Source organism: Primulina eburnea, chromosome 1 (genome assembly GCF_022965805.1).
Source record: "Primulina eburnea isolate SZY01 chromosome 1, ASM2296580v1, whole genome shotgun sequence".
Taxonomy (NCBI): Eukaryota; Viridiplantae; Streptophyta; class Magnoliopsida; order Lamiales; family Gesneriaceae; genus Primulina; species Primulina eburnea.
In genome coordinates, this window is record NC_133101.1 from 32,493,579 (window position 1) to 32,508,161 (window position 14,583).

Consider the following 14,583-nt stretch of genomic DNA (forward strand, 5'->3'; position numbering starts at 1 on the left):
GCACCGGAGCGCCCCAAGGAGATACACTAGGTCTGATATATCCCTTGGCTAGAAGATCTTCTAATTGTGCTTTCAATTCTTTGAGTTCGATGGGTGCCATCCTATATGGAGCTCTCGAAATAGGTACGGTACCTGGCGCAAGTTCAATGCTGAAATCTATCTCACGAACCGGAGGTAATCCTGGGATCTCATCTGGAAAAATATCTGGAAATTCCCGTACTACTGGCAGATCTGCCAATGCCGGGCTCGACTTCTGCATATCTACAGCATAAACAAAGAAACCATCCGCTCCTTTCTGTAACAGTCTGTTCATAGTAAGAGCCGAAATCAAGGGAATCCGAGATCTGGAACCCTTCCCGTAGAATTTCCACTCGTCTGTCATCTCGGGTCTGAATCTGACAATCTTATGGAAACAATCCACGGTGGCTCTGTACTTCGTTAGCATGTCAATACCGACTATACAATCAAAATCAGCTAGACCCAACACTATACAATCTAGGTCAATCTCATGCCCCTCAAACTGTAGAATGCAATGTCTAACCGTAGTTACAGATATTAATCCACTTCCCAACGGAGAATTAATAGACACAACGTCTAACAACGACTCAACAGGCAATGAATGCAACAATGCAAATCGTTCTGAGATGAATGTATGCGATGCACCTGTATCTATCAAGATATAAGCAGGATAACCATAAAGGAGACAGTTACCTGCTATAACATCATCTGGTGCATCTTGTGCTTGCTCCTCTGTCAACGCAAACACTTGGGCCTGTTGCCTCGGAGGTTGAGTCACAGTCTGACTACCTCGGCCTCTGGGTGGAGTCGGTGCTGGTGGAGGCTGAAAAGAGTGAACCGACGATACCTGCCGCTCAAACTGAGGTACTGAACCGGATGCTCTTCCACTCTGGCCTTGCTGTACACCTCTCTGTGGACAGACTTTGGCAAAATGCCCTGGTTGCCTGCAATAGTTGCATCTCCCTGTCACCCCTTGACACTGTTCAGTCGCATGCTTTCCTCCACAGGAACTGCAATAACCACCGATAAACCTTGAACTTTGATCAAAACCACTCTGTTTTGATCCGCTGGAGCTGGACGAGCTGCTCCCTGGTCTTTTAAACTGCTTCCCCTTGGCTTTCAACTGATCCTTCTTGCCGCTGCTACTACCGCCGCTTTCAAATCGAGGAGGAGGAATCTGGGATGGAGGTAGTGGCGGTCTCGGACTTGGTACAACATAAGGAACACTCCGCTGCCGCAACAATCCTGCTTCTGCACCCTTGGCTCGATTCAGTGCATCCGAGAAATTATCGGGTCTCCCAGTATTTACTAAGGTAAAGATGTCAGGATTTAGGCCATTGATAAATTGGTCTGCCATGGCCTCGTCATTTCCTGAAACATGAGGTGCAAAACGAAGCAAAGAAGAGAATTTAGCAACGTACTCCTCAATGTTCAATGGCCCTTGCCTCAGGTTTGCGAATTCAGCGCCTTTATCTTTACGGTAGGATACAGGGAAGAATCGCTGATAAAACTCGGTCTTGAATATCTTCCAAGAAATTTCGGTACCCCGCTGCTCTAAAGCTCTCCTAATGTTCAACCACCAATTCTTTGCTATATCTTGCAATTGATGGCCAATTAGCTTGATCCTCTTCTCATCACTGTACTCCAACGAGTCGAATAGCATCTCAATATCTTCAAGCCAACTTTCGCACTCGATGGCATTCTCGGTACCTTTTAAAGTGGGAGGTCGAAAGGATTGGAATCGCTTCAGCAACGTCTCCATAGGGGTCGCCGTAACATCCATAGAATCTCCGGATGTACTCCCCTGCTCTGGCGCTGCTGGTCGTAGAGGTACGGCTGCTCTTCTAGGAGGCATATCTAATAATCCAACTGATTAGTAAACAAGATATACAACTGTCTCAGCCATCATCTAGTCAGTTACCTCTGATCTAGAATCGGTTCTGATTCAGTCAATCACATGCTGAAATTAATCAAATACCAAACAACATGTAATAAGAAAGCAATAATCATGCTAGCACATCATCAAGCAAGGAAGAAGACTCGATCTACCCCGCTCATTCTATCCTATTTCAGTCTAACGGAACTATCGGCTCTGATACCACCTGTTGTGGGGACCCGGGCTCTAATTCTTTTTCTTGGGATTAAATGGATTGTTATTCTAAAATGTGGGTCAATTTTTCGCTTTTATATTTAAATCAAAATGTAACTAGACAAGCACAAGTTCTTTATTTAATTTACAACATACAAACATAAAATCTATGTCCTGTTCCGTATGTCCTCAACTAACCAGTAATAAAATACAGTACATAACAAAAGACAACTACTGGTCCGTCTGCTAGGCCCGAGATCTCCACGCTAACACGATCATCTCTGTCTCGACCCAAATCCTGCCCCACCTGTTGTTATGCACACATACAGACATAACAACAGCCGGAAAACCGGTGAGAACAAATCCCAGTATAAACATGTGAACATGCATATAAATACTATAAAACATGAAACATGCTGATATGAATGTCATTCATATAAAATCATGAAATGCGAGCCTAATCATGTCTAGATGCGACTCGACTAAAACTCTAGGGATCCCGGTGTGAATAAGACGATCTATCACCTACCCTCCCAATCGGGGTGACGGTACGTCTTATTCCTAGACTTCGGCCTGATCTGTATCCACGTCTACAATAGGGGGGTGATCTTCCCCTAAGCTGGGATAGAACCGAACGTCTAGAAGTCTGCCTGATCTCCAGACTGTCCTATCTTAATGCATGAATACAAAATCTGTAAACAAGCATAATCATCTAATGCAATGTAACATGATCTGTAAACAAAGCATAATAGGAATTGAATACAAGTTCTAATAAACATCTAATGCAATGTAACATGATCTGTAAACAAAGCATAACGAGATTTGCATACAAGATCTATAAATAAATCTATAATAATACCTATATCAAGATATAAACAATAAAACTCGTATGTGATTTTGGTTGGGAAACTCAAATGTGATCTCATTTGAGTCGTGATTCCCTAAAACAAAGCATGTAGTATACCTTCCGTCGTAGAATTGCTGTCACAGTCGAGAAGATGAATCTGAAATAGAAATGACTTTCTAACACTTCTAATTATACTGAGACCTCGTAGGAATGACTCTAAACTGAGACCTCGCGCCTCTATTTATAGACAACGATCGGAAGATCCGATCTACTTCGGACGCTCCGATCTGACATACTTCGGACGCTCCGAACTCACTTCGGATGTTCCGAATCCTGCATGTCTTCCACGTCTCCAGCCAACTGTCTCGGATGATCCGAACTACGATCGGTCGATCCGAACTATTGCATGCCATCCATGTGTCCAGCCACCTGGCTCGGACGCTCCGAACTCCGAACGGACGATGCGAACTCTGATCGTACGTTCCGATCTCGGTTCGGTCCTTCCGGTCTCACCGAAATATAAATACTCCAATATTCTCGATATCGGTCAACCTAATTCTCAATAGATATCAACACTATCATATTCTCAATCATAATCCAATACAGTACTTCTGTCCCAACAAGTCATAATCATACTGAAAATCATATATGATATCATTTCTTATTTCTTATGGTTATGTACAATCTTCACAACATATTCGTATATGTCAATCATTGTTCCGGGCATTACAGTTTAGCTCACACGGGCCATTAGTATTGGGGCAATTGATCATCCTTGTATTGTTTTCTATTTATAATATATGCATGATATGTTATAAATAATGAGTATGTGCGTTATTATTATTATAATAACAAAGTTGCATGAATCCGGCAAACATACGATCAAACATGGCGAGCTTTTAAATAAAATTAATGATGAGACCTTTCAAAATTAAAAAACCCTCATTTTGAATAAGATTCAAAATCAATATCAAGCCCGAAAAGGGGAATTATAAATTTGTTTATAATTTCCTTGTCTTCCATCGACAATGGGTGCATGATGAACGCTACCCGTACTCGGGGCTCGGCTCATATTATTGGGGGAGCTTTGGGTGCCGGAAAGCTGTGACATCCATTGACATGGTGATGTGAACTACGTGGAACTCCCATGATTTCGGCTCATATTATTGAGGGAACTCATGGCGACCGTCCATTAAGGTTCAACATCGATGGGTAAGGCTTGACACGTGAAGATGAACGACGTCATATTATTGGGTCCTAATCAAACGTGAGACAAAATTTTACGTAGAGGGTTGCATTGTGATGCAATTGGAAACTACCTTTTAGGAATTGTGATTGGTTGATATTATTCGGGATCATAATTCGCTAATTGGACCTTACGTACCTACTGAGGAAAGGAGTTTCCCGTTTTCACTAGAGGGTAGTGAAAGATGTCAAAACAGTGGGAGCAAATATTTATGAAGTAAAAGTCCAAACTTCATATCTTACTAAATATATTAAAATAGTCACCAACATTTATCTGTTTTTACTTTTCAGTACAAATTGACAATGTCTTCGATTCGCAATCCGATATCCGTAATACTCGACAAACACATATTAACTGGACCTAATTACCTCACTTGGCTAAGAAACCTGAAAATCGTCTTGAATTCGGAAAGGGTAGCATATACACTGACTGAGTCGCCCCCTGTTGAGGCTCCGACTGACTGCACTCCTGAGGAATTGCAGGCTTACAAGGAATGGTGTGACCATGACTTGATAGCTAGGTGTTATATGCTGACTTCTATGAATGATGAGCTGCAGAGGCGTTTTGAGAGTGCAAAGTGTGCTGCTAACATTCATTTGCATCTCAAGGAGCTCTTTTGTGAGCAAACTCGGCCTCTTAGGCATGCTACCGTCAAGGAGCTGATCACTTTACGCATGCGAGATGGGGCCTCGGACCATGAGCATGGCCTAAAGATGATCGGGCTCGTGGACAAGCTCGTTGGCATGGATCTGATCTTGCCTTCGGATTTGACCACCGACGTGTTGCTCTTATCGCTGCCTAGCTCATTTGATCCTTTTGTGGTGAACTTCAACATGAACAAGATTGAACCGACCCTTGAGGAGTTGGTGAATATGCTTGTTACGTTTGAATCAACCATCAAGAAAGAGAAGTTGGTTCTTTATGTGGGTTCTTCATCTTGTACGAAGATTGATCCACATGGGAAGGGAAAGAAGAGTTCTTTCCAACGTCCCAAGAAGAACGTGCCCTTGATGAGGCAATCTCCGAATCCTGTTGTGGCAGCCACACCAGTTAAGGCTGACAAGACTAGTGATGTTTGTCATCACTGCAAGAAGCCTGGACATTGGAAGCGAAATTGCAAGGAATATCTGGCCCAGAAGAGTTCTGGAAACGGTATGTTCTAAATTGAAGTAAACATTTCAATTAGCTCTACTTCTTGGGTATTAGATACCGGTTGTGACTCACATATCTGTAATGAGTTACAGGTGATGGGAAGAAGTAGAAAGCTTAAGGAAGGTGTGACCTTCTTGAGGATGGGCAATGGAGCAAGAGTTGCTGTCAAGACCTTAAGAAATGTTTACTTATTGTTGAGCAATGATTTTTAAGTTAATTTTAAGAGATGTTTTGTTTGTACCTTTTTGGTGAAAAAAATTGTTTCCATTTCTATTGTGATAAAAATGGATATTCTTGTTTATTTAGCAAAGGTGTTTGCAACATTTACAAGAATGAATGTTTAATTGGTACTTGAGAACTTGAAAACGATCTCTATAACTTAAAATTGAAAGATATTCCACTAAATGTCCATTTAAAGGCAGACACCATATGAGATATGGATGGGTAAGCCTCCCAAATATTCTTATCTTAGAATATGGGAGCCCTGCTTATGTGAAGCAGGTAGTGGGAGATAAATTGGATAGTCGATCCATTTTATGTGGAATATCCAAAGAATTTTGTTGGATATTATTTCTATCATCCCCAAGAAACAAAGGTGTTTGTTTCTAGGAATGCAACCTTTTTGGAAAAGGAATTTTCTATTGGATAGAAAAGGGGAGATGATAGAACTCGAAGAGGTTCGAGAGACACCCACAATTATAAAACCCACACCCGAGAGTCAAGTGAGGAGATACAAGCTCCTAGAAAATCCGAGAGAGTCTCGAGACCACCTATGAGGTATGGTCTGCTTCTTGAAGAGGGCCATGATGAGCCTAACCATGGATGTGATCCAAGGACCTTCAAGGAAGCGTTATCTGATGCCGATTCATCCAAATGGCTTGAATCTATGGAATCTGAGATGAATTCCATGCATTCGAACCAAGTATGGGATCTTATAGATCCACCTGAGGGAAAGGTTCCCATAGGGACTTGGGACGGATGGGAAGGTATTGACCTTCAAGGCGCGATTGGTGGCAAAAGGATATACTCAAAGACAAGGAGTTGACTTTGAGGAAACCTTTTCTCCAATTGCAATGTTCAAGTCCATGAAGATTTTGCTAGCCATAGCTACATGGTATAACTATGAGATATGGCAGATGGATATCAAGACAGACTTTCTTAATGGTGATTTTAAGAAAGTTATTTACATGTCTTAACCTGAAGGGTTTACATCTATCGGAAGTGAGCATATGGTATGCAAACTTCAGAGATCTATCTATGATCTAAAGCAGGCATCTAGGAGTTGGAACCTTAGATTCGATAGTACAATCAAATAGTTTGATTTACTAAGAATCCTGAGGAACCCTATGTGTATAAGAAGGTCAGTGGGAGTGTTGTGACATTCCTGGTGTTGTATGTTGATGACATTCTACTCATTGGAAATGATGAAGGAATATTGCAATCAACTGAAATATGGTTAGCGAGTAAGTTCTCAATGCAGGACTTGGGTGAAGCATCTTTTGTATTGGGAATACATATCCATAGAGATAGATCGAGAAGATTGCTTGGTCTCACCGAGTCCACATACATTGATACCATCGTGAAGCCGTTCTCGATGGATGAGTCCAAGGGAGGAATTCTACCAATGTGTCATGGCGTGTCCCTATCCAAGTCTGTCTCCCAAGACTGATGCAGAGATAGTGGCGATGACACGCATTCCGTATGCTTCGGCAATTGGTAGCATCATGTATGAGATGATATCTACACGTCTTGACGTGGATTTCGCATTAAGTGTAGTGAGTAGATATCAATCGAACCCTGGTCTTCCACAATGAAAAGCTGTGAAAGACATCCTAAAGTAGTTGAGAAGGACCAATAAAGTGTTCTTGGTCTATGGGGTGGAGAACTAAAATTGGAAGGCTATACCGACTCTAGCTTCCAAAGTGATATCGATGAGTCGAAGTCATCCTCTGGGTTTGTATTCATGCTCTATGGTGCTGCTGTCTCTTGGAAGAGTTCCAAGCAAGACAATACTGCGGATTCCAGCACAGAGGCCGAATACATTGTTGCATCGGATGCAGCAAGAGAGGCTGTTTGGATAAGGAATTTCGTCCAAGAGTTGGGCGTCATTCCTAATGGAGTTGCTCCTGTCCCGGTGTTGTGTGACAACACGGGAGCTATAGCTCAAGCAAAGGAGCCTAGGTCTCATCAGAAATCCAAACTAGTATTGAGAAAGTACCACATCCTCGGAGAGATTGTGGAAAGTAGAGAAGTGTCTTTTGACACAGTCGGCTCCGCCGATAATGTTGCTGATTCACCAGCTAAGCCTTTACCTAGACCATTATTCGACAAGCATCGCGAATCAATGAGTTTAAAGCATATGGGTAGTTGGCTCTAGTGCAAGTGTGAGATTGTTAGAGTAGGTGCCCGTCGAGCCAAGTGTTGGCCGAGTGTTCACAATGAAACTCTATGTATAAGCAATCTTTATTTTAGTAATATTTGATATTATTATTTTGGCACATCTTTATCTGTATACCCATGCTAGTTGCATAGATAAAGCCCTTGAATATACAAATAGTAGAAAGAATATGAGATGCTCATATGATGAGTATCATGAAACTCATATTTGTAATACTGTATATTCTAAACGGTTCCTAGTCGATTCAGCCGCCACTAAGAAGGATATAGGCCGCTCGAGTTCGAGACTAGTATCTGCGATGTGAGTACCATGTTTCATTGGTAGGGGACATTGTGATGTCCGGACATGCAGATAGGTGCTCCTTGTAGAGTGCACTGAACAACCCTCCATAAAAGGACTCTCAAAGTGGTTCTCACTTATCGAGTGGAAATGTCCTAGTTTATGGTTGTACAGAATTAGTCCTTATGACCCGGGACAACATTGAGACTCTATGTGCTAGAATTACACTTTGACTTGTTTACCGACTCTCATGGGGTCATTAGGTGGCAAGGTTGGGTGTTCTGTCGAAACACATAGGAGTCGATGCATTGTAGTCGGGGATTCACCGCTTGCCTTCGGGTATGGATATCCTATGTGTTATCATGTGTATGTAGATCGAAATCTCTGGCCAGAGTATGGTGGTAATTATGAAAGGGGTTTCATAGATTACACCATCGATGCAACTACGACATGACACATAGTATCGATTCATTGACAACTCTCGATAAACCAATGGTTGTTTAATCGATCGGGATATATGAGTTGAAGGGACCGTACTGTACGCTAACCATAATAGAATGGTTCTTGCAGGCACTATCATTTGATACCTAGGGAATCATGTAAGCGATGCTGCTAGGCGTTTAACATGATTGGTTGGGTACTATCAGACTTGAGTTCTGACGTTCTTATTATAAAGGTGTTGATAAATAAGAATGGAGCAATTGGGGTATGCTCATATAAGGACATGTTTAGTCCGAATCACATAGAGATGTGAACCCACGGCTAGTTATATCAATGAACCATTGAGGGCCACACAAGTACTAGTTTTCTAGATCCCGTTGAGAAGTAAAAATAGTTCAATGTGTTGAACGGCTTATAAAGGAGTTTATAAGCGTAAGGAAAATTAGAAGTATGACTTCTATAAAGGAGAAAATAGTTCAATGTGTTGAACAACTTATAAATGAGTTTATAAGTGTAAAGAAAAATAGAAGTATGACTTCTATGAGAGAAATGTAAATTTTAATTTTTGGAAGTGTTCCTAAATTAAAATTTGGCCAAGTGAATAATGTATTTGAAAATTGTGATTTTCATAAACATTATTATGGACTAAATTAAATTAATTCAAGTGTTGAATTAATTAAAAACTAGTGGACCTAGTAGAGTCCAAATAATTAAATTAATTCAAGTGTTGAATTAATTAAATAATATTGAGTCTTGTAGAGCTCAATTAAAATAATTATTTAACTAGTGGGACTTGGGTAAATTCAAGTAATGTTTAATTAGTCTCAAATATGTTTGAGATAATTAAAATTTAGTCCAAGGTTTTTAATTTGATTAAAAACCATATATTATGCATGCATGGGAGGTGAAAGGTTGGGAGACTACTTTTTGAGTTTTCAAGGCATGGCATGCACCTTTTTGACTCTACTTTTTCTCAAACCAAGACAAGTCTTCCCACTTCACTCCCACAACACCTTATGGCCGAAATTCTTCATGTCATTCTCTCCCATTTTTCTCCAAAAATTTTGTTCTTGAATTTGTTGAGGAACACTTCACTTCTCTTTGAAAAATCCTCATATTTTTCTAGTGCAAAATATGAGGGGATCTACCTAGTTGGTGGTGGGCTTAATTTGAAGGAAAGATTCAAGAACTTGGAGGAGAGCTTGTAGATAGTTTCTTGCCTTTGAAGAGCTAAGGTGTTTACACCTTAGTTGGAGCCATCATCAACCTCAAGAGGTTGATAGGTATATTTTCTCAACACCCTATGTATGAAAGTTGAGATTTTTGTATATGCTACACTAATACATGGTGGCCGAATTTTCCTCTTGAAAATCGAAAATTTTGTAGCTTCCGTTGCGTTTTTCGGTCACCTTATTTGATCCCTTTCAAGTGGTATCATGAGCTAAGGTTACTAGTTTTTGGATAGCATATACAAGATATTATATTGACGGCGATTTCTAACCGATTGAGATGAAAATTTGCAACGATTCAAGGCCGGATTGGGGCGATTTTTGGGCAGCATGTTGCTGCCCATTTCGGGCAGCTTGGGCTGCCCGAGGGGCTGCCTGAAACGGGCAGCAAGGGCAGCCCTAGGGGCTGCCCGAACCGCCCCCCCTATTTTATTAAAAAAAAAAATTTTTTTGTTGGCCGGAATCCGGCGACGGAGCTCCGGCGACGGCGATGACGACTAGGGTTTTCAAAAGGTGTTTTGGAATATCAAAGTGTCATGGGCCTTGAGTTGTTGGACCATTAGATGGCCAAAACATTTGTGATTTTAAATGGGCCAAAATGTTTTTGGTGAAAAATGAGTTTTTGGGCCCTTAAGTTTAAAATTACAAAAGTTGCAAGTTTTTATCATGAAATAAATAATTTAAGTTGGACTTTAATTATTTATAGTAAATGGTGATTTACAAGAAATTCGGTTATAAATAAATTAATTTGAAAGTAGACAAAGGTGTTTGTATACTTTGTTAATTTAGTTTATAATCGTGGCGGTTAGTGATTGGATCAAGATATATAATATTGGATCAATTAATTATTGTGATAATTAATTGATGGTGTATGATATGTGATATTATGCATGAAGGATGATCAAAAGCCCAAGCCCAATTTGCTAGGTGTATGCTAGGATATTTTGTGTTGAATGATTGTAATAATTATCAATTTTTAAAGTGGGCTTGGTTTATGGCCCGTTCCCATCACATGAGATGTATCCCTATGTGCCATGGATATTTAATTGTAAATATTAGAATAGTGGAAGATCAAGATTGGAAGATGGTGGCCTTGGTGATTATGAAGATCGATGACATGTAATATTGGATGCTAATGTAATAATATAGTTGCATTTGCATCCCGTGCATTTACCCTAGGATTGGACCTAGGCCCGTGTTTAGCTCACACGGGCCATTAGTATTGGGGCAATTGATCATCCTTGTATTGTTTTCTATTTATAATATATGCATGATTTGTTATAAATAATGAGTATGTGCATTATTATTATTATAATAACAAAGTTGCATGAATCCGGCAAACATACGATCAAACATGGCGAGCTTTTAAATAAAATTAATGATGAGACCTTTCAAAATTAAAAAACCCTCATTTTGAATAAGATTCAAAATCAATATCAAGCCCGAAAAGGGGAATTATAAATTTGTTTATAATTTCCTTGTCTTCCATCGACAATGGGTGCATGATGAACGCTACCCGTACTCGGGGCTCGGCTCATATTATTGGGGGAGCTTTGGGTGCCGGAAAGCTGTGACATCCATTGACATGGTGATGTGAACTACGTGGAACTCCCATGATTTCGGCTCATATTATTGAGGGAACTCATGGCGACCGTCCATTAAGGTTCAACATCGATGGGTAAGGCTTGACACGTGAAGATGAACGACGTCATATTATTGGGTCCTAATCAAACGTGAGACAAAAGTTTACGTAGAGGGTTGCATTGTGATGCAATTGGAAACTACCTTTTAGGAATTGTGATTGGCTGATATTATTCGGGATCATAATTCGCTAATTGGACCTTACGTACCTACTGAGGAAAGGAGTTTCCCGTTTTCACTAGAGGGTAGTGAAAGATGTCAAAACAGTGGGAGCAAATATTTATGAAGTAAAAGTCCAAACTTCATATCTTACTAAATATATTGAAATAGTCACCAACATTTATCTGTTTTTACTTTTCAGTACAAATTGACAATGTCTTCGATTCGCAATCCGATATCCGTAATACTCGACAAACACATATTAACTGGACCTAATTACCTCACTTGGCTAAGAAACCTGAAAATCTTCTTGAATTCGGAAAGGGTAGCATATACACTGACTTAGTCGCCCCCTGTTGAGGCTCCGACTGACTGCACTCCTGAGGAATTGCAGGCTTACAAGGAATGGTGTGACCATGACTTGATAGCTAGGTGTTATATGCTGACTTCTATGAATGATGAGCTGCAGAGGCGTTTTGAGAGTGCAAAGTGTGCTGCTCACATTCATTTGCATCTCAAGGAGCTCTTTTGTGAGCAAACTCGGCCTCTTAGGCATGCTACCGTCAAGGAGCTGATCACTTTACGCATGCGAGATGGGGCCTCGGTCCATGAGCATGGCCTAAAGATGATCGGGCTCGTGGACAAGCTCGTTGGCAAGGATCTGATCTTGCCTTCGGAGTTGACCACCGACGTGTTGCTCTTATCGCTGCCTAGCTCATTTGATCCTTTTGTGGTGAACTTCAACATGAACAAGATTGAACCGACCCTTGAGGAGTTGGTGAATATGCTTGTTACGTTTGAATCAACCATCAAGAAAGAGAAGTTGGTTCTTTATGTGGGTTCTTCATCTGGTACGAAGATTGATCCACATGGGAAGGGAAAGAAGAGTTCTTTCCAACGTCCCAAGAAGAACGTGCCCTTGATGAGGCAATCTCCGAATCCTGTTGTGGCAGCCACACCAGTTAAGGCTGACAAGACTAGTGATGTTTGTCATCACTGCAAGAAGCCTGGACATTGGAAGCGAAATTGCAAGGAATATCTGGCCCAGAAGAGTTCTGGAAACGGTATGTTCTAAATTGAAGTAAACATTTCAATTAGCTCTACTTCTTGGGTATTAGATACCGGTTGTGACTCACATATCTGTAATGAGTTACAGGTGATGGGAAGAAGTAGAAAGCTTAAGGAAGGTGTGACCTTCTTGAGGATGAGCAATGGAGCAAGAGTTGCTGCCAAGACCTTAAGAAATGTTTACTTATTGTTGAGCAATGATTTTTAAGTTAATTTTAAGAGATGTTTTGTTTGTACCTTTTTGGTGAAAAACATTGTTTCCATTTCTATTGTGATAAAAATGGATATTCTTGTTTATTTAGCAAAGGTGTTTGCAACATTTACAAGAATGAATGTTTAATTGGTACTTGAGAACTTGAAAACGATCTCTATAACTTAAAATTGAAAGATATTCCACTAAATGTCCATTTAAAGGCAGACACCATATGAGATATGGATGGGTAAGCCTCCCAAATATTCTTATCTTAGAATATGGGAGCCCTGCTTATGTGAAGCAGGTAGTGGGAGATAAATTGGATAGTCGATCCATTTTATGTGGAATATCCAAAGAATTTTGTTGGATATTATTTCTATCATCCCAAGAAACAAAGGTGTTTGTTTCTAGGAATGCAACCTTTTTGGAAAAGGAATTTTATATTGGATAGAAAAGGGGAGATGATAGAACTCGAAGAGGTTCGAGAGACACCCACAATTATAGAACCCACACCCGAGAGTCAAGTGAGGAGATACAAGCTCCTAGAAAATCCAAGAGAGTCTCGAGACCACCTGTGAGGTATGGTCTGCTTCTTGAAGAGGGCCATGATGAGCCTAACCATGGATGTGATCCAAGGACCTTCAAGGAAGCGTTATCTGATGCCGATTCATCCAAATGGCTTGAAGCTATGGAATCTGAGATGAATTCCATGCATTCGAACCAAGTATGGGATCTTATAGATCCACCTGAGGGAAAGGTTCCCATAGGGACTTGGGACGGATGGGAAGGTATTGACCTTCAAGGCGCGATTGGTGGCAAAAGGATATACTCAAAGACAAGGAGTTGACATTGAGGAAACCTTTTCTCCAATTGCAATGTTCAAGTCCATGAAGATTTTACTAGCCATAGCTGCATGGTATAACTATGAAATATGGCAGATGGATGTCAAGACAGACTTTCTTAATGGGGATTTTAAGAAAGTTATTTACATGTCTTAACCTGAAGGGTTTACATCTATCGGAAGTGAGCATATGGTATGCAAACTTCAGAGATCTATCTATGATCTAAAGCAGGCATCTAGGAGTTGGAACCTTAGATTCGATAGTACAATCAAATAGTTTGATTTACTAAGAATCCTGAGGAACCCTATGTGTATAAGAAGGTCAGTGGGAGTGTTGTGACATTCCTGGTGTTGTATGTTGATGACATTCTACTCATTGGAAATGATGTAGGAATGTTGCAATCAACTGAAATATGGTTAGCGAGTAAGTTCTCAATGCAGGACTTGGGTGAAGCATCTTTTGTATTGGGAATACATATCTATAGAGATAGATCGAGAAGATTGCTTGGTCTCACCCAGTCCACATACATTGATACCATCGTGAAGCCGTTCTCGATGGATGAGTCCAAGGGAGGACTTCTACCAATGTGTCATGGCGTGTCCCTATCCAAGTCTGTCTCCCAAGACTGATGCAGAGATAGTGGCGATGACACGCATTCCGTATACTTCGGCAATTGGGAGCATCATGTATGAGATGATATCTACACGTCTTGACGTGGATTTCGCACTAAGTGTAGTGAGTAGATATCAATCGAACCCTGGTCTTCCACACTGAAAAGCTGTGAAAGACATCCTCAAGTAGTTGAGAAGGACCAATAAAGTGTTCTTGGTCTATGGGGTGGAGAACTAAAATTGGAAGGCTATACCGACTCTAGCTTCCAAAGCGATATCGATGACTCGAAGTCAACCTCTGGGTTGTATTCATGCTCTATGGTGCTGCTGTCTCTTGGAAGAGTTCCAAGCAAGACAATACTGCGGATTC